We start from the raw sequence: 19,206 nt of genomic DNA on the forward strand, positions 1-19,206 counted from the left end.
CTCCTGCCACCTTGATTCCATTTCAAGCTGCCTAATAAAATCAGGGTGACCCTGGGTAGTCCCTTGTTAGTGCTTATCATCTCCAGTCCTTCTCTTCTCCTTCTCAACCTCATGCTCAGTTAATATAACCCCTCATATTATCCTCATGTTCACTAGTCTAGAGGGACCAACCCTGATATCTACATAAAGACAAGAAGACGCATCTCACCTGCTGCACCAGCTGCACTCTCAGGAAACAAAGGTATATCCGTGGCAAGACTTTAAAGACAGATGAGAGGTTACTGAGATTCAGAGCAGGTTATAGGACCCAACGGAAGGCTTAGGAAAATCCTCTGTCTCTGAGCAAATGACCCCCCCCCCCCCCACACACACACACACACACCACCACCACCCCACATGTGCAGGCTTCAACTGAAAACAGCATGTGGTTTTATCAAAGGGACTTTGGTCAAATGCAAAATCACTTTGAGTTTTTCCAGCACAGACAACATCATAAACTTTTAAAGTTTTTTTTCTGCAGTTGAATAGAAATTTACATGAAGAAATTATTTCTAAAACTAAGCTTTTCACTTTTATCTGCAGCTGACAATAACATGGCTGGGAGCCCTCTTTCAGTTTTTGTTTTTTGTTTTTAATCGGAGACAGTTTTCTGGATCTGGGCCCTGTTTCAGGAAGCCGGTTTAGTGGAAAAACTGAGTAAGTATACCCTGAGTTAACGAAAACTCTGGGTTTTCGGTTTCACAAAGCGAGTTCAGCTGCAGCCTGAGTGAGTCACTATGACGACACACGCCGTGAAGCTAACCTGCCCCCTAGCAGGTTTACCACAACTAACCCTGACTGTCTCCGCCCCTTTGTCGGAAACCTGACAGTAGGAAGTCTCAGACATGGCGTGTCCCTTCCTTGAAGAGCCGGTAGATATCGAAGCCCAAATTCTCCGCAGAGCTCTCCGCCGGGAGAGAGTGATTCGAGCGCGTTTGGACATCTTATCATTTCCTGATGATTTCCTGTGCGAACGTTACCGTTTCTCAGCACAATCTATAATTTATTTGGATAACATCCTCAGGCCATATATTACGCATGTGACACATCGCGGACATGCTCTCAGTTCATTGCATATTATTTGTATTGCACTTCGGTTTCTTGCAAACGGGAGCTTTCTGTATAATATTGGTGACGCTGAGCACGTTTCCAAGGCTACCGTCTGTCGGGCAGTCAGGAATGTTACAGTTGCACTGAAACGTCTCCTGTACTCGTTTGTGGTGTTCCCCGGTCACAGACCCACAAGATTTATCAAAGAGGGATGCCACAAAATTGCAGGTATCAGGATGACCAAAACTTAATGTATGATGTGGTGATACTTGGACTACTACTTAAATTGCACATTTATTTTCAGGGTTCCCAGGCGTGATTGGCTGTACAGATGGCACTCACATTCCAATCATTGCTCCTTCAGTAAATGAAGGAGACTATGTGAACAGGAAGTCTTTCCACAGCATTAATGTACAGGTACATAGTTCCCTGTAGCATTTCAAACTAACAAATTATTTCATCATAGTAATGGATGCTAATTTGTGTTCTCTGCACTGTGAAGATCATATATGATGCTGCCAACATTATCACAAATGTGGAAGCCAAGTGCCCAGGCTCTGTCCATGACTCACAAATATTCCGTGAATGTACACTGAGCACAAAATTTGGACATGGTGAGTTGAGAATACTTTAAAATATATAAAGACCAATTGCTTCAGGGACATTTGAACTGAAGTGTATCCTTCTGTCTTAGGAGAGTTCACTGGCTACTTGCTTGGTGATAGGGGGTATCCATGTTTACCCTATTTGCTTACCCCTTACCCTGACCCTGAACCGGGCCCACAGCAGCGATATAATCTGGCTAATTGCAGGACAAGAGCCAGAATTGAAATGACTATCGGAATGCTTAAGGCCCGGTTCCAGTGCCTGCAAAGACTCAGGGTCACCCCAGAAAGGGCATGTGACATTATTGTGGCATGTGTGATTCTTCACAACATTGCCACAATTAGAGGAGAACACTGTCCTTCTGAACCAAACATCAGCAGTGATCCAAACCATGAACATCCTGACCCTCCCACGGACATACAAGATGGAAGAGCAGTCAGAGACACCATATGTCACAATCATTTCTTTTGACCCATCACCTCAACATGTTGAAAGAAGAATAAACAGATTTTTTGTTCAACTGGCTTTATTGGTCGCCTGTATTTCCTGTACACAAAGTATTAAAAGATGTAAACCTCATAAAGTGTCTCTGTTGCTTCCTCCTCTGTAACAGCTGTCAATGTTTCTTCATTATTTTCCTGTAGTAAAGAAATAAACAACATTGCTGTTCTACTGTAAACTCATATAATCTGTGGAGTATTACTCACAACTGCATGTTGGTCTGGCTCAACAGGGGGCTGCACCAGATGCAGTACACCATCACCATCAACTGATAGAATATGAGGTTTATACAGGTCACTTATAACTTACAAGGGACCAAATGGCAATTAACAAACATACCAAGTACCTTACACTTCATTGTCATTATGCTCTCAAAGACAACCAAGGCTTAGGGAAGGCAAAATCAGTCGGAAAATAACTTCACTACAAAGTAATTCATTATGGTAAAGAGTTTATCAAATGAATGAGTCGCACTGCAAAGGTGACTGTGAAGAAAGGATGTATGCACATCATGTATTATTTTGAATTTACCCCTTATGTAGGCACTTGTGTCTTGCGGGGTTATTGACTCAGAGGATGTCCCCGCAGAGATGCCTTCGGCCACAGGGCGCCCACTGCTTTGGCTGAGGGCCAACTGCTCAGCCTCTGTGAGTGGTGGTGGTGGAGGACCCCCACCTGTTTTTCGGGCCTCCGCTTTTTTTCTGTTGGCTATAACGGGCCACATTTGAGCATACAGAGTAAGCAAATATGTACTTGTAATGTGCTCAGATAATTTCAATAAGTGCTTACAGAAAGAAAATTAATGTAGCCTCTAACTGCAATTGATTTACATGGGACAAACAGACCAAGCACTATGGCTCATAATACAATTACACCTTACCTGTTTGGACTATATTTTTATATTTCATTTTTACTTGCTGCCAGGCACGTTTGGGGCCTGTTGGGTTGCACCTGCGCTCACATCACATCACAAAATAAAATGTATAAAATAACAAATAAAATAACATATGATAAAATAACGTGTTAAATGGGTGGAAATCCCTCGATCAATGTTTAAATTAACACTCACGCATTGACTCTGTCGGCTATGTTTTGCCATGCATGCTTTTGCAGCTGTGGCTGTGTTACTTTTTTCCGCGGAATTTGCATGTTATCGGCATATGCTGCCATCAGAATTTCGGCCTCAAGCGCTGTAAAATACATTGACCGCGCCTTCTTTCCCTCCGTCTCCATGGTGACTCGCTTAATCTGTGCTCCGCTTATCAGGGCTTTATGTATCCTCGTCCGCGCGCTTCACTTGGGGTTAAAGCAACTCTGCGTTGACTGAACTAATTGTTATCAGCCTTTCTGAAACGGAATATTCCGAGTTGGACAGTTCGGGGTTACTCAACCGTGAGTGTCGTTTTTCACTCTGAGTTTTCCAAACCGGCTTCCTGAAACAGGGCCCTGGTGTATATCATTCATTCCAGAAATGTCATTACTTGCGTAATTTAGAAGCATCTACAAACAATGTAATTGTTTGTTATTCAGTTTGACGGGTGACACTATGCTGCAAACCCAAAGATGTTTATGAAAAATTGCCTTTGCGATTCATCATCTTCATCAAAAAGGTGGTTTACACTAGTTGGTAGATTCTGCAAGTCATCATACTTTTATGTCTTTAAGCATCACCCAGCAACTTTTGATGCGTTGGAGTTATGTTTAGAAGCTATTATTTTAGTTACAACTCTGTATTTTTGTATTGTTTTGAGAACTACATATGGAAAAACAGATGATCTGCGTTCTAGAGAGTAATCAGCTCTGAGGCCACCAAACCCAAGTGGCCAATAGAGTGGGAAGGCCTCAGATTTTCCACTATACCCACTATCCCTCCCTGTACACAGATTCAAACCAAGGATGCTGAAGATTAACCTGAAAGGCAGGAGTAAAAAAAAATTACAAAAAACATCAGGAAAAAATTGAGCCAAGAAATCACAACCCTCCAATTGTCTGCAGTATAATTGAAATAAATTCATGATACTTAAATAGTATTTTTTTTTAAGTAAAAGGTATGTTACATATAATATGCAAAATACTTGAAGTTCATGAAAAATAATAAGTTGAACTCAAATGGAAGAAAATGGTAGATAAACTTAAGCTATCTGACTTATTAGGAATGTTTTTTTTTTTAAATTAGGAAAAATTAAGTTTACATTACTTAATTTATTTAAGTAATTTTAGCCTTTAAGTTTATAGTGTACTTAGAATTCATCATTTAGCATTTATTAGCAGATATGTGTTTTTACATTACAGCAGCAATATTCATGAATGCAGTAAGCCTTAAAAGGATCAAAAGGTAACATTGAAAATGCAGCCCAAAGGGAAGACATGACTTCAGGTATTCATTTTGCAGATGTCTGGTGTAACCTGGGAGTAAAAGAGATAATAATTGTAAGGAAATTAACCTGTGCTGACTACACTGTGCTCAGCTGCTGTTATAAATAATTCAGGGCCATGTAATTTTAAATAACCCTGCATGAAGTGTATTCTGAGAAAACCCTGCTTAAATAAATTCAGTTCCCTGCTTAAAATTTCAAGATGTATTTAATACACAGTGATCGAAAGACAAAAGGACAGAATGAAGATGAGTGCATAAAATGTATTTTTATGATTAGAATTTTAATGATATCAACTTCCTGGAACAGTGGTTTTGAATGTGTGTCGAGGTGGTCTGAGGGGTTATGACTAAAATGTGACAACACCACCTAGGAGAATGTCACCCCTAGGAAATATAAGGAGTCTTTTTAAACCAACCAGAAAAGATTACACAGGTTTGAGTATACACTACTGAGGGAGATTGGCTCCAGTATTAATATACCTTTAATAATTGCATTTGTTAAAAAAAAGAAAAGAAAAAGAATAATGCATGATAAAAGTGGACTGCGGCACATCCTATCCTGTAGTAGTGTCCTAAATTCAATAAACCCACCATATATTGAACTAGACTTACCAGTAGCTGAGGACCATGACAGAAGAAAATCACACATATGTTACACCGCTGAAATGATGGACCAACTCATCTCCTGTGCAACATATTTATTTTTACAGAAAACTGTAAAAACAGAAAAATATGACAATCAGTTCTCTTTGGCACGCGGTCCGTACGCCGCCTCTTCACCACTGACACTACTTCTTCCAGTGTAGAAAACATTACTTTATACAAGTAACTTATACAGTTTCATATTCATATGCACCACTTTGATAAACTGCTTAAATCACAAAAATACATTTTACTATACACATGAATAACATAGTGAACTCTGATTACAGTTTTATATTGTTTTCACTACTGTTTTAATCTATTTATGAACCTGTCTTCTTAACTGTATTTATTAAACTAGATTTCTTTCAAATAAACGTTTTTCTTAACATATTCCTATAGCATTCACTCTTCATGAACTAAACATGAAGCAATTCACATTTTCTCTTATTGTGCAAAAATATATATCTTGTGACTTTAACCCAAAAATACCTGCACCGAGCTCACAGAGTTTTGGTACAGTCTAACACTTGGATCGACGCAGGCTAACAACAGGATCAACTTGGAAATTAGCTCTGTTTTATATTATCAACCACCCAGCTTACCTGTAAAAACAGAAAAATATGACAATCATATCACAATCAACGGAACAGAGGCTATAGCTGGTAGCAGCACCAGAATTAAGAATACTGTATCCAACTGCCAGTTATAGTGTAGCAGCCTTCTCCACAATGGCTGGAAATAAGTGAATCGGCCACTCTGTTCTCACTTCCATCTTGTAATCCTGTCCTTTCACAAATCACCCATGAAACTTGTCTCCACCTACTCCACTCTGCCTGCACTTATTTCCACCTCTCTTGCGCTACTTTTGAATAGTTGAACCACGTTTTTTTAAACTCGTCAATCTTCACTATCTCTAGGCTTTGCATATTCACCTTTCCCTCTTACTCACACACGTATTCTGTCGTGCTTTGCCTTGCCGACTTTCATTCCTCTTCAATTCAGAGAATACCTCCATCCCTGCAGGCTCTCTTCCACCTGCTCCCTGCTCTCACTAGGATGTAGTGCAAAACAATATAGTCTGTAAACATCATGGTTCACAGAGACTCCTGCCTGACCTCGTCAGTCAACCTGTCTATCACCACCACAAACAGGAAGAGGTTCACTTTGAACCCATCTGTCAATCCTACTGCACATCTTACAACTGTCACACTGTCATTACTGTATATATGTCCTCCACCACCCTCACATACGTCTCTGCTACTCCTTCCTTATGCAGCATCACAGTTTCTCTCATCCTATCATATGCTTTCACTAGATCCACAAAAACACAGCGTAACTCCTAACCTGTAGTGCTCTTTCTCAGCATGTAGGAGTACTTCTACTCACTGATACTCAGCTCTCTTCTTAACCTAGCTTTAACAGCTCTTTCCCATATCTTGATGGTATGACTCAAGATTGTGTTAAACAATTTGGTCTTCTATCCTCTCTCTTAGACATCTTCATTCCTTCACAGGTATGTGATCTGGACAAACCACCTTCCCACTCATCATCCTCTTCAAAGCACATCCTTTCCAGCTTGATCTCTTTGCCTAGCCAGTCAGTATAACTCCTATTCTCATTTTGTAGTGTCCATCCTCACATAAAACTCACTGGAAGCATTTCCCTTTTTCTATATCATCTCTTTCTCTTCTTGGCTTCCCAGTACTCCTGTTTACTTTTTCATCTCCTTGACAATCCCACCTTTTCTGCAGCAAGAGTACTGACAGAGAATAGAAAGAGAGAGCATATTTCTCCTATATTCCCTTCTCTTCATCGGCTCCCTGTTAATTCCAGAATTGAATTTAAATTCCCAAGTAAGAAGCAGGCCCCATCTTATCTTAATGACCTTATAATACCATATAATCCCATTAGAGGACATTGCTCTCAGACTGCAGGCTTACTTGTGGTTCCTAGAGTATTTAGAAGTAAGTGGGAGGCAGAGCCTTCAGCTTTCAGGCAACTGTTGTTGTGATTTGGTGCTAAATAAATAAAATTGAACTGAATGGAACTCAACACTGGTCTCAAGGAATGGAAATGTCATTCTGTATGATCTACATGTCTGACTTGGCCCAGATTATACACTGGATGCCCTTCCAGATACAAGCCTCTAAATTTATTCAGCCTTGACAACAGCACTAGGAGTACACTCAAAGCCAGTGTTGACTTCAGGTATTGCATGTGCTTGAATCCTGTGAAGAGGGGATGACTTTTTCTACTTTTAATTAGCTCAAACAATTTAGGGTTCTTTTCTCACAGAGCCAATAGAAATCTAGTTCATTCTCTCACTACAGCAGCTCAGCAGATGTGCTTTGTTCTGCAAATCAACTAATTCTGTGGACTTGATGATGAAACCCACAGAGCTGAGATCAGCTGCTGCCATATGATACACTTGATTTAGCTCCTTACCTTGGGACTAGTTGGGCTCCAAACTGGAGCAGTTATAATGAGGCATATGTTTTGTTGGCATTTAAATTTAACATGCAATGTTTCTGCATTTATGTCCTACCCTGGCAGGTTGGCAGATGCATCTGCTTCTTGGAGAAAACACATAGTATCGATTAGCTGAATCAGCAGACACCTGTGACAGTTAAATGGAAGGCTTTCCACAGTTAATATTTGCCTGACTGGGGACAAAACTGAATTAACCCACCTTTTTCTTTTTTTTAATGTTTCAAGATGATTTCTAAACTTTGATGTTATTATACGCTGCACTCACCTGGTTCAAATTGCCTTGTATAAAATCTCGTGATCCATGAAATACCACAATTAAAATGTTAAAAAGGATTTTGACTAAAAGTTCAACAAAAACATTGTTTTTGTGAAAAGATTTGAGATAACTTTGCAGTAAAAACCTGATTGTGACATAGTGAGAACTGAAGCAGAAATGGTGACAAATTACAGAGAAAACCAGAGAATGGAAAAAAAAAATAGAGGTAGCCACTCTAATGTCACCCATATGTTTCTGGACTCTCCCCTGTTTAGTCTTTAATTCATGATCTCTAAAACAAGCGTGGAGGAAGGCTTGTTAGCTAGCTGAATCTGGAAACACTATGGCTGCAACACACAGACACACATAATGCTGCAGCAGGCTAACAAAGGAAAATCATCAGCAGTGTAATGTACTAGTGAAATATTTGTGTTTCACCTTTCAAACTCTATGACTTTCTTCTAAAAAGTTATTCCCTTGTATGAAAAGAGTGTGTGTGCTAACATAGAAGTCAACTAATTGTAAGCTGTGTTCAAGGTCATGGCGCACTTTGTGTGTCTTTGCTATCAGACAGGTGACTGTGGCAGTGGGAAGAAATCTCCCCACAGTGTGAATAGACAAAGATTTTATTCACCAATAAGTATGAATGAGCTGTTATTTTTCCTTTCGGTATCATTGCTGGTGCAATGACTGTTAAGCTATTGATCCTGGTGCAAAGGTTTCTTTCAATAAATCTCAGAAAATCTGTTTGGTTTTGAAATGTATTTTTCAAAATAATGGTGGTGTTCATTGGGCACATAATACAAGCCGATAAATAACCACTAAACCACTAAAACTACTGCCTAATAATTGACTTGATGCACGCCAAGTATCCAACCTGTAAATGCTGTTAAAAATGTTCTGTGTAGAGTTCATGATGTGCATGATTGATTTATAATTAGTTAAACAATTTCATGAATATATATAGTTTGTGTTAAAATGTCTTTATTTGAAATGTACATGTGTAATATGTAAGAGCTAGTGTCTCGTGAGAATACCCTTAACGAGAGTACACGAGACTTTTCATGGACTGCGAGGGAGCAGCTGTCTCTCATGAAGCGTGTTAAGCGAAAGATTTACTAAAAGAAAACCTTTTAGTAACACAAGGACTTAATGACTTATTTTCAGGACAAGCAGTCAACGAGGTATTTGTCATTTGAGAAATGTTTTTATTTGTGTTTGGACTTAATATGTGTACTGTAACTTTGCTAATTGGATTGTACTGTTCACTCGTAACCAGTTCTCACAGTGTATCGGCGTATTGACATACTGCCAATGGTGAAGCTAAGGGGGAGAGAAAGTCCAAGTAATAAACGGCCATTTCAAAGAACCGACCTCTGTCTGTGTTGTCGTGAAGAGAGCTACAAACAAATAAAAAAAAAAAAAAAAACAAAATGGCTCCCAATTGTTCCCCATTCTTTTAGTGCAAAGAAGTTATCTCAGTTATTTCAGTTACCTATTTGTTAATTCACGGTGAACGCAATGTAACACAGTGCCCTGGGCTGCAAAATACCTACCTTTTGCAGTTCCTATTATTTGCATATGCATTCAGTGGGTTGTATTGGACTCCAGTGGGCCAGTCCTGACTTTATGTTTGACATCCATGCACTAGGCAAAAAAGGAATCCCCAACAGTCAAGTTAGCATCATGTCAGTTAACATTAAGACCAGAGGAAAAAAACAGTACATACTGGCCAGCAAGCATCACTGATACACAAATTAAAGTTTTATCTCCATTTCAAAGAAGTCTGCAAAGTATATGTATTTAAGATTCATTGGGCATATTGGGTCAGTTGAGGGTCATTAATCAAATGCCATATATATATATATATATATATATATATATATATATATATATATATATATATATATATATCTTAGCTGTTCCCAGGACTGCGCTCTTCTGGACAGAGATCTCCGATGTTATTCCCGGGATCTGCTGGAGCCACTCGCCTAGCTTGGGAGTCACCGCACCTAGTGCTCCGATTACCACGGGGACCACCGTTACCTTAACCCTCCACATCCTCTCGAGCTCTTCTCTGAGCCCTTGGTATTTCTCCAGCTTCTCGTGTTCCTTCTTCCTGATATTGCTGTCATTCGGAACCGCTACATCAATCACTACGGCCGTCTTCTTCTGTTTGTCTACCACCACTATGTTGGTTAGCCACCACCATTTTGTCCGTCTGTATCTGGAAGTCCCACAGGATCTTAGCTCGGTCATTCTCCACCACCCTTGGGGGCATCTCCCATTTTGACCTCGGGACTTCTAGGTTATACTCGGCACAGATGTTCCTGTACACTATGCCGGCCACTTAGTTATGGCGTTCCAAGTATGCCTTGCCTGCTAGCATCTTGCACCCTGCTGTTATGTGCTGGATTGTCTCTGGGGCATCTTTACACAGCCTGCACCTGGGGTCTTGCCTGGTGTGATAGACCCCAGCCTCTATGGATCTTGTACTCAGAGCTTGTTCTTGTGCTGCCATGCTTAGTGCCTCTGTGCTGTCTTTCAGTCCAGCTTTGTCCAGCCACTGGTAGGATTTCTGGATATCAGCCACCTCCTCTATCTGCCGGTGGTACATACCGTGCAGGGGCCTGTCCTTACATGATGGTTCCTCGTCTCCCTCCCCTTTCTTGGGTTTCTGCTGCCTGAGGTATTCACCGAGCACTCGGTCAGTTGGGGCCATCTTCCCAATGTATTCTTGGATGTTCGTTGTCTCATCCTGGACTGTGGTGCTGACACTCACCAGTCCCCAGCCCCCTTCCTTCTGCTTAGCGTACAGCCTCAGGGTGCTGGACTTGGGGTGAAACCCTCCATGCATGGTAAGGAGCTTTCTTGTGTTTATGTCAGTGGCTTCTATCTCCTCCTTTGGCCAGCCTATTACCCCAGCAGGGTACCTGATCACGGTGTTGATGGCCCGGATCTTGTTCTTACCATTCAGCTGACTCCTCAGGACTTGCCTGACCCTCTGCAGGTACTTGGTGGTTGCAGCTTTTCTAGCGGCCTCTTCATGGTTCCCATTCGCCTGCGGGATCCCCAGGTACTTGTAACTGTCCTCTATGTCTGCAATGTTGCCTTCTGGTAGTTCAATCCCCTCAGTTCTGACTACCTTCCCTCTCTTTGTTACCATCCAACTACACTTCTCCAGTCCGAACGACATTCCAATGTCATTGCTGTATAGCCTGGTAGTGTGGATCAGTGAATCGATGTCTCGTTCACTCTTGGCATACAGCTTGATGTCATCCATGTACAGGAGGTGGCTGACAACTGCTCCGTTTCGTAGTCGGTATCCGTAGCCAGTCTTGTTAATGATCTCACTGAGGGGGTTCAGGCCTATGCAGAACAGCAGTGGGGACAGAGCATCTCCTTGGTAGATCCCGCACTTGATGGTGACTTGTGCTACGGGCTTGGAGTTGGCCTCTAGTGTTGTACGCCACATCCCCATTGAGTTCCTGATGAAGGCTCTTAGGGTCCCATTGATCTTGTACAATTCTAGGCATTCCAGTATCCAGCTGTGGGGCATTGAGTCGTAGGCCTTCTTGTAATCAATCCAGGCAGTGCACAGGTTGGTCAGTCTGGTCTTGCAGTCTCGGCTGACTGTTCTGTCTACCAGTAGCTGGTGTTTTGCGCCTCTGGTATTCTTGCCAATTCCTTTCTGTGTCCCGCTCATGTATTGACCCATGTGCCTGTTCATCTTAGCCGATATGATGCCTGACAGGAGCTTCCATGTAGTACTGAGGCAGGTTATTGGTCAGTAGTTGGAGGGGACCGATCCCTTCTTGGGGTCCTTGGGGATCAGGACCGTCCGACCTTCGGTTAGCCATTCCGGGTGTCTCCCGTTAACTAGCAGCTGGTTCATTTGTGCTGCCAGACGTTCGTGGAGTGCAGTCAGCTTCTTTAGCCAGTAGGCGTGAACCATGTCGGGCCCTGGTGCTATCCAACTGTTCATACTGGAGACCCTTTCTTGGATATCTGCCACTGTGATGGTTACTGGACCCTGTTCAGGGAGGTCACTGTGGTCTGCCCTCAGATCCACTAGCCACTGAGCATTGCCGTTATGGGTTGCGTCCTTCTCCCATATGCTCTTCCAGTATTGCTCCGTCTCCAGCCTTGGTGGTGCTGTTCTCTTATTGTTCCCTTGCCACTGAGAGTACACCTTTGCTGGTTCTGTGGAGAACAGCTGGTTTATTCTCCTGCCTTCTATCTCTCTTTGTCGCACCTTTCTGCAACTCCGTTAGTTGGCTAACCTCCCCCCGTGCTACTTTGATCTTGTTCTCTAGCCTCCTTCTCCATGGAGGGTACTGCCCCTTGTGGCTGTTCAACTTGTAGCCAAGCATCTCACTGATCACTGCTGCCGTATTGTAGATCAGCCTGTTAGTGTCGGTAATCGTGGTAGGTGTAGGTATATATATATACATACATATATATATATATATATACATATATATATATATATATATATACATATATATATATATATATATATATATATATATATATATATATATATATATATATAAACATATATATACATATATATATATATTAGGGGTGCAACGATACACAAAATTCACGGTTCGGTTCGGTTCGATACTTTGGTGTCACGGTTCGATATTTTTTCGATACAAAAAAATGTTCATGCCTTTTTAATTTGTCATTTATTAAAATTATAAATATATATTTTAACTCAAAAGTACAGTTTTTAAATTTAACCCTAACCCTTGTGGGTGTTTTTTATTTTGACAGCGAATGCGCACCTGCGGACCACTTATGTGCAGCCCTGGTTATTTAGCTCGTCATATTGCAGCCACAGAAATTCTTTTGTCCATGAAACCATAAAGCTGCACTTTCTTTTTGACTTATAGTCTGATTTGTCATAACTTCTCCGTTTTTTGGTAAGCTTTTCTTTGGCTGTCACTTCTTCACCCTGACCTGTCTTATTTGGCTCAGCAGAACTAAAATATATATCGTGCTGCTTTTACACACGCACTCACATAAGCTCAGCGATTCTCTGCACGATCAACCTCTCACATGTTTAAGCTTGCTGCGGGAGATTTCACTTGTCATGTTTGCATAGTAAGCTAACGATTAATAAGACGATGTCAGAGGAATTGGTGCACAAATTATCATCACTCACAGATCAGTGCTGTCGCTCTCTATACACAGTTCGCACGCTTGCAAAGTGAAAGCAAAAAAACAAGCGCAAATTCAAACGCGATTTCAATATGTCACATATTGACAGTGGCTCACCGATGCCAATGACATAATTACCCAGCTACATTTCCTTCCTACAATAGCCCGACAGGCAGGGAAGAGATAGATTTTGGTAGCCCGACTGAAAAAATCGCTAGCCCCAGGACGTCGGGCTAGCGATATTGCGAGCCCTGTATCTGATTGAGGAATCACTCATCTTTGGAAAAGAGAGTTTATTACAGAGAAATGTGTCTTTCCAAAATAAAAGCTATACTATCCGCTTCTTCTGGGCTATATTCTCAGCAGCATATTAAACATATCAGGTCCCCATAAGGAGAATCATGTGCTAACAGCTGTCTAAATGACTCGGCTAAAGTTAGTAGCATGCTTGTTGTTTTTGTCTTTGCACTAGGATGATGTCGGCGTAAATGTGCAGTCATTAGTGATGGGTCGTTCGCGAACGAAATGGCTCTTAGAGCCGACTCTTTGACGTGAACGACGCGAGCCGGCTCCTTATCGCGAGCCGTCACGTGGGTTTTTTTTTTTTTTTCTTTCTCTCAGATCTCTCTCGCACTTTTTTTCCGCTTCACTCTGCACGCGAGCCTTGTGCTTTACGCTGGGCAGAGGGGGGAGGGGCGGTAGTTACACTCAGTAGCACAGGAACAGAGCCAGAGAGAGAGAAAGAGAGGCAGGGACAACAACATTAGAAAGGTATAGTAATCATCCACAACTATTTTCGGTTGCAGATGATAAAGGATTGAGAAAGTTTATTCATGCAGGTCCATATGACAGAGAATGTACATGTTCTTTTAGTTTTCATATTATAATTTATATTTAATTGTGTTGTGGTTTGCAGTGTTTTGTGTTCTTTTCACTTTAAATTTGTGAAAGGAAAAAGCTGAAAATTTAAATAGTTAAAACTTGAAATGTGAATAGTTTATACATACATACATACATATATATATATATATATATATATATATATATATATATATATATATACATACATATATATCGTTGCACCCCTAATATATATATATATATATATATATATATATATATATATATATATATATATATATATATATATATACATATATATCGTTGCACCCCTAATATATATATATACATACATACATATATATATATATATATATATAGGACAGGCCCCTGCACGGTATGTACCACCGGCAGATAGAGGAGGTGGCTGATATCCAGAAATCCTACCAGTGGCTGGACAAAGCTGGACTGAAAGACAGCACAGAGGCACTAATCATGGCAGCACAAGAACAAGCTCTGAGTACAAGATCCATAGAGGCTGGGGTCTATCACACCAGGCAAGACCCCAGGTGCAGGCTGTGTAAAGATGCCCCAGAGACAATCCAGCACATAACAGCAGGGTGCAAGATGCTAGCAGGCAAGGCATACATGGAACGCCATAACCACGTGGCCGGCATAGTGTACAGGAACATCTGTGCCGAGTATAACCTAGAAGTCCCGAGGTCAAAATGGGAGATGCCCCCAAGGGTGGTGGAGAATGACCGAGCTAAGATCCTGTGGGACTTCCAGATACAGACGGACAAAATGGTGGTGGCTAACCAACCGGACATAGTGGTGGTAGACAAACAGAAGAAGACGGCCGTAGTGATCGATGTAGCGGTTCCGAATGACAGCAATATCAGGGAGAAGGAACACGAGAAGCTGGAGAAATACCAAGGGCTCAGAGAAGAGCTCGAGAGGATGTGGAGGGTGAAGGTAACGGTGGTCCCCGTGGTAATCGGAGCACTAGGTGCGGTGACTCCCAAGCTAGGCGAGTGGCTCCAGCAGATCCCGGGAACAACATCGGAGATCTCTGTCCAGAAGAGCGCAGTCCTGGGAACAGCTAAGATACTGCGCAGGACCCTCAAGCTCCCAGGCCTCTGGTAGAGGACCCGAGCTTGAAGGATAAACCGCCCGCAGGGGCGTGCTGGGTGTTATATATATATATATATATATTAGGGGTGCAACGATAATCGTATCGCTATTGAACCGTTCGATACAGTGCTTTCGGTTCGGTACGCATATGTATCGAACAATACAAAATTTTAAATTTATTTTATCAACTTCTGACGATGCTGTGTTGAGTGCTCAGTGGGAACTATTTTGGTTTTCATGTGACGTAGGAACCTGAAGGTAAGCTCGTCATGGAGTAAAGTAAAACAGTATGTTGGATGTGTCACGCAATGCTCAATTACATGGGTGGGAGCCAGTGTGTTAGCGCAGTTAGCTCGTTAACGTGTTGGCCGTCCAGCCCCATGCACGGGGCGATCCGCGGTAGCTCGTTAACGGAGATTTGCCGTGTTGTGGCGTTAATGTCATTTCAACGAGATTTACGCTGACAGCACTAGTGGGAACAGGCACGTGCGGGGTGGGCTAGAGGGGCTTGAGCATCCACTCCTTTCCTGATGGGTGCCCAAAGTGCCCTTTTGTTGAGGCAACTTTAAGAAAAAAAATTATTATTATTTTTTTTTTAATGTGTGTGGGCGTGCGGAGTCCTGTCTGTGCCCATCAACAATAATATTTAACTATTAATCACAGTTTTGCTAAATAAAAGGATCTGGCTAGCATCAGTCACATGATCACTATTAACCAATGATCGCCTTTGACGGCAGAAAGCGCTGGTTACGAGCCGGGAACGAGTTCACGAAGAGCACGCGCATGTTTTGCAGTCCGGAGCTGTAGGAGAGACACAAATTAACTCAGAGACACAGACTGATGCGACAAAACCAGTAAGTGGGTGTACAGCGTACACTGTAGTGTATAGCACACAGGAGTATTAGCTTATTACGTACACGTTGGTAAGCTGTCTTGTTGCAACTGACGAACTGAAACAAACGAGCGTGCTGTGTGTGCAACAGCGCGACAAACATTACCTGTCCTTTTATTAACTGCACAAGTAGTGCTGGTCATAGCTGCTGGCTACCTGTGTAAGGCTGTCATGGGTCTGTAGCTCTGTCCACCGTTTTAGGGACCATATTTAGTTTTAAAGTAAGTTTCCGGGCTTTTCCTGCCTTTCTGGAGGGATTATATTTCACAAAAAAACGATCTAATATGCATTATTATAATATAATATATTAAAAAACACACGCTGTATTTTAAAGAACATACATTAAGAAGCAGATTATATTAGATTTATATTTTAAATAAGACAAAATTTGGATTTTACAGCAGTAAAATGATTGTATCTCTACAGTTTAAAAATGTAATAAGCTTTGCCCCTGCACAGAGTGGATAGTGAAACAAATGGAATCATCATAAATACATTATATCATATTTATTACTTCCCCCTCCTCATTGCTTTATTATTGTAGCTCTAGTAATAAATAATAATGTAAGGATTCTGGCTCAGCACCATGATGCCCATAGTATATACAGTATTCTGAAGAAGGTCTAAAATGTCACTGTGTGAGCCTGCATGTGTGTGTGTTTTATTTAGATGGATTTTTAAAAAAAATATTACTCATGATATAACATTGTCCAGACATGCCTGGTAAGGACATGAGGAGGAAACAGCAGGAGCTGTGTGAGGCTACTAAAGGCAGTGCTATAACATTTTTCTGTCATCATTTTATTATAGATTAAGTGCAAGAGTTGTTAGGTGTGGACAATTAAATTATAGTTTATTGCAATAGCAAGTTGTGCCTTGTTCTCACATAGACAGCAAGTGGAGAGATATATATGAAATGATGGGATGGAAGGAAGAAGAGAAGCAAAGAGTGATTCACAGGCAGAGCCTAAATTATTTCTCAGTTTTTTGTGTCCTTATGGTTCCAAGCGCTGTCACCAATCTTTGCATTTTGTTATTATCTCATGATACTTGTTTAATCAGCTACCATCTCTCCTATGGACTTTTTAATGTCTACAGTCTCAGATCAACACAGCCCTGCCCTCCAGCACTATCAGCAGCAACCCCTCAACAGCAACATTGTACCCATCAGGTAAAACATCGGTGACGTTTGCTTTGCCTTGTTGCCCATATTAGATTCTTGATGAATGTGTGTTTTTGTTATTCAGCCTGGTTCAATGTGCCCCTTTTTAACTTTGAGCACCCGCCCCTTTAAACCTCTCTGCACGGCCCTGAGTGGGAACACAACGAATATGACTGCACATTTACGCCGACATCATCCTAGTGCAAAGACAAGTGGAAGCAGACAAAAACAATAAGCAGGCATGCTACAAACTTTACCATTTACAATCATTTAGACAGCCGTTAGCACATGATTCTCCTTATGGGGACCTGATATGTTTAATATGCTGCTGAGAATATAGCCCAGAAGAAGCGGATAGTATAGCTTTTATTTTGGAAAGAGACATTTCTCTGTAATAAACTCTCTTTTCCAAAGATGAGTGATTCCTCAATCAGATACAGGGCTCGCAAAATCGCTAGCGATTTTTCCAGTCGGGCTACCAAAATCTATCTCAGGAAGGAAAAATATATGTCAATGCTTTTGCATTCTTTCAGAAATGTAGCTGGGTAATTATGTCATTGGCATCGGTGAGCCACTGTCAATATGTGACATATTGAAATCGCGTTTGAATTTGCGCTTGTTTTTTGCTTTCACTTTGCAATCGCGCGAACTGTGTATAGAGAGCGACAGCACTGATCTGTGAGTGATGATAATTTGTGCACCAATTCCTCTGACATCGTCTTATTAATCGTTAGCTTACTATGCAAACATGACAAGTGAAATCTCCCGCAGCAAGCTTAAACATGTGAGAGGTTGATCGCGCAGAGAATCGCTGAGCTTATGTGAGTGCGTGTATAAAAGCAGCACGATATATATTTTAGTTCTGCTGAGCCAAATAAGACAGGTCAGCGTGAAGAAGTGACAGCCAAAGAAAAGCTTACCACAAAACGGAGAAGTTATGACAAATCAGACTATAAGGTAAAAAGAAAGTGCAGCTTTATGGTTTCATGGACAAAAGAATTTCTGTGGCTGCAATATGACGAGCTAAATAACCAGGGCTGCACATAAGTGGTCCGCAGGTGCGCATTTGCTGTCAAAATAAAAAACGTGCACAAGATAAGAAGTTGCAACGCGTGTTTGCGTACATAAGATTTTCAGGAGGAGGACAGACATTTGTTTAGAACTCTTAAAGATGTCAAAGAAGCTCCCTTAAGCAATTACTGTGATGTTCCTCCATCTCCAAAGAAATGTCAGAAGGAGTCCGAACCGCAAAAGAAGCACGTATTCTCGGAAAAGTGGTTGCAGGAGGTGAGCTGGCTTCAAACAAATGATGAACGCACAGAGATGTGGTGCAGAATGTGCCGTGAAAATTTATTAAATGACAAATTAAAAAGGCATGAACATTTTTTTTGTATCGAAAAAATATCGAACCGTGACACCAAAGTACCGAACCGAACCGAACCGTGAATTTTGTGTATCGTTGCACCCCTAATATATATATACTGGATATATAGAGAGCCATATAGTTGAAATATGAATCCCATAAAACAGATGCAAGACATATGGGAGTATGGAAAAAACAGAGACTGATGTGAGAGCTTGTCTTTGATTACAGGACAGGAGAGGAAGGGGAGGAGGGAGGAGCTGGCAGTGAAGCTCTTTGTCTGTCTCCACTCAGTTTTTTCTCCTTCCCCATGCGAACCAGATCTGCCCTTGTAGCTTTTCCATCGTCTGTCTTCTGCCCTCACATTGCCAATCGTCCCTCGTGCTGTCTCAGCTGCTCAACAGATGGCCAGTTGGCTCATTAACTTTAATAAATCTAACATCAATTAGACTGGAGGTAATGGGAATGCCGTGGAGGTGATTGCAAGGTAGTGGCACCCCATATGAAAAGCCCCCCTCCTCTTAATGAATAGCTCTCATCAGACCCGATATATGTATTCAAGTGCCAAAAGTGTGGTATTAAAACATTGCAGTGCCATCACAGATTGAGGGATGGACATATGAGTGAAGGACATAGGAGGCAATTTCTTTCTGATACGTCATATCACATGAGCCGACCTTGA

Source organism: Astatotilapia calliptera, chromosome 17 (assembly GCF_900246225.1).
Source record: "Astatotilapia calliptera chromosome 17, fAstCal1.2, whole genome shotgun sequence".
Classification (NCBI taxonomy): domain Eukaryota; kingdom Metazoa; phylum Chordata; class Actinopteri; order Cichliformes; family Cichlidae; genus Astatotilapia; species Astatotilapia calliptera.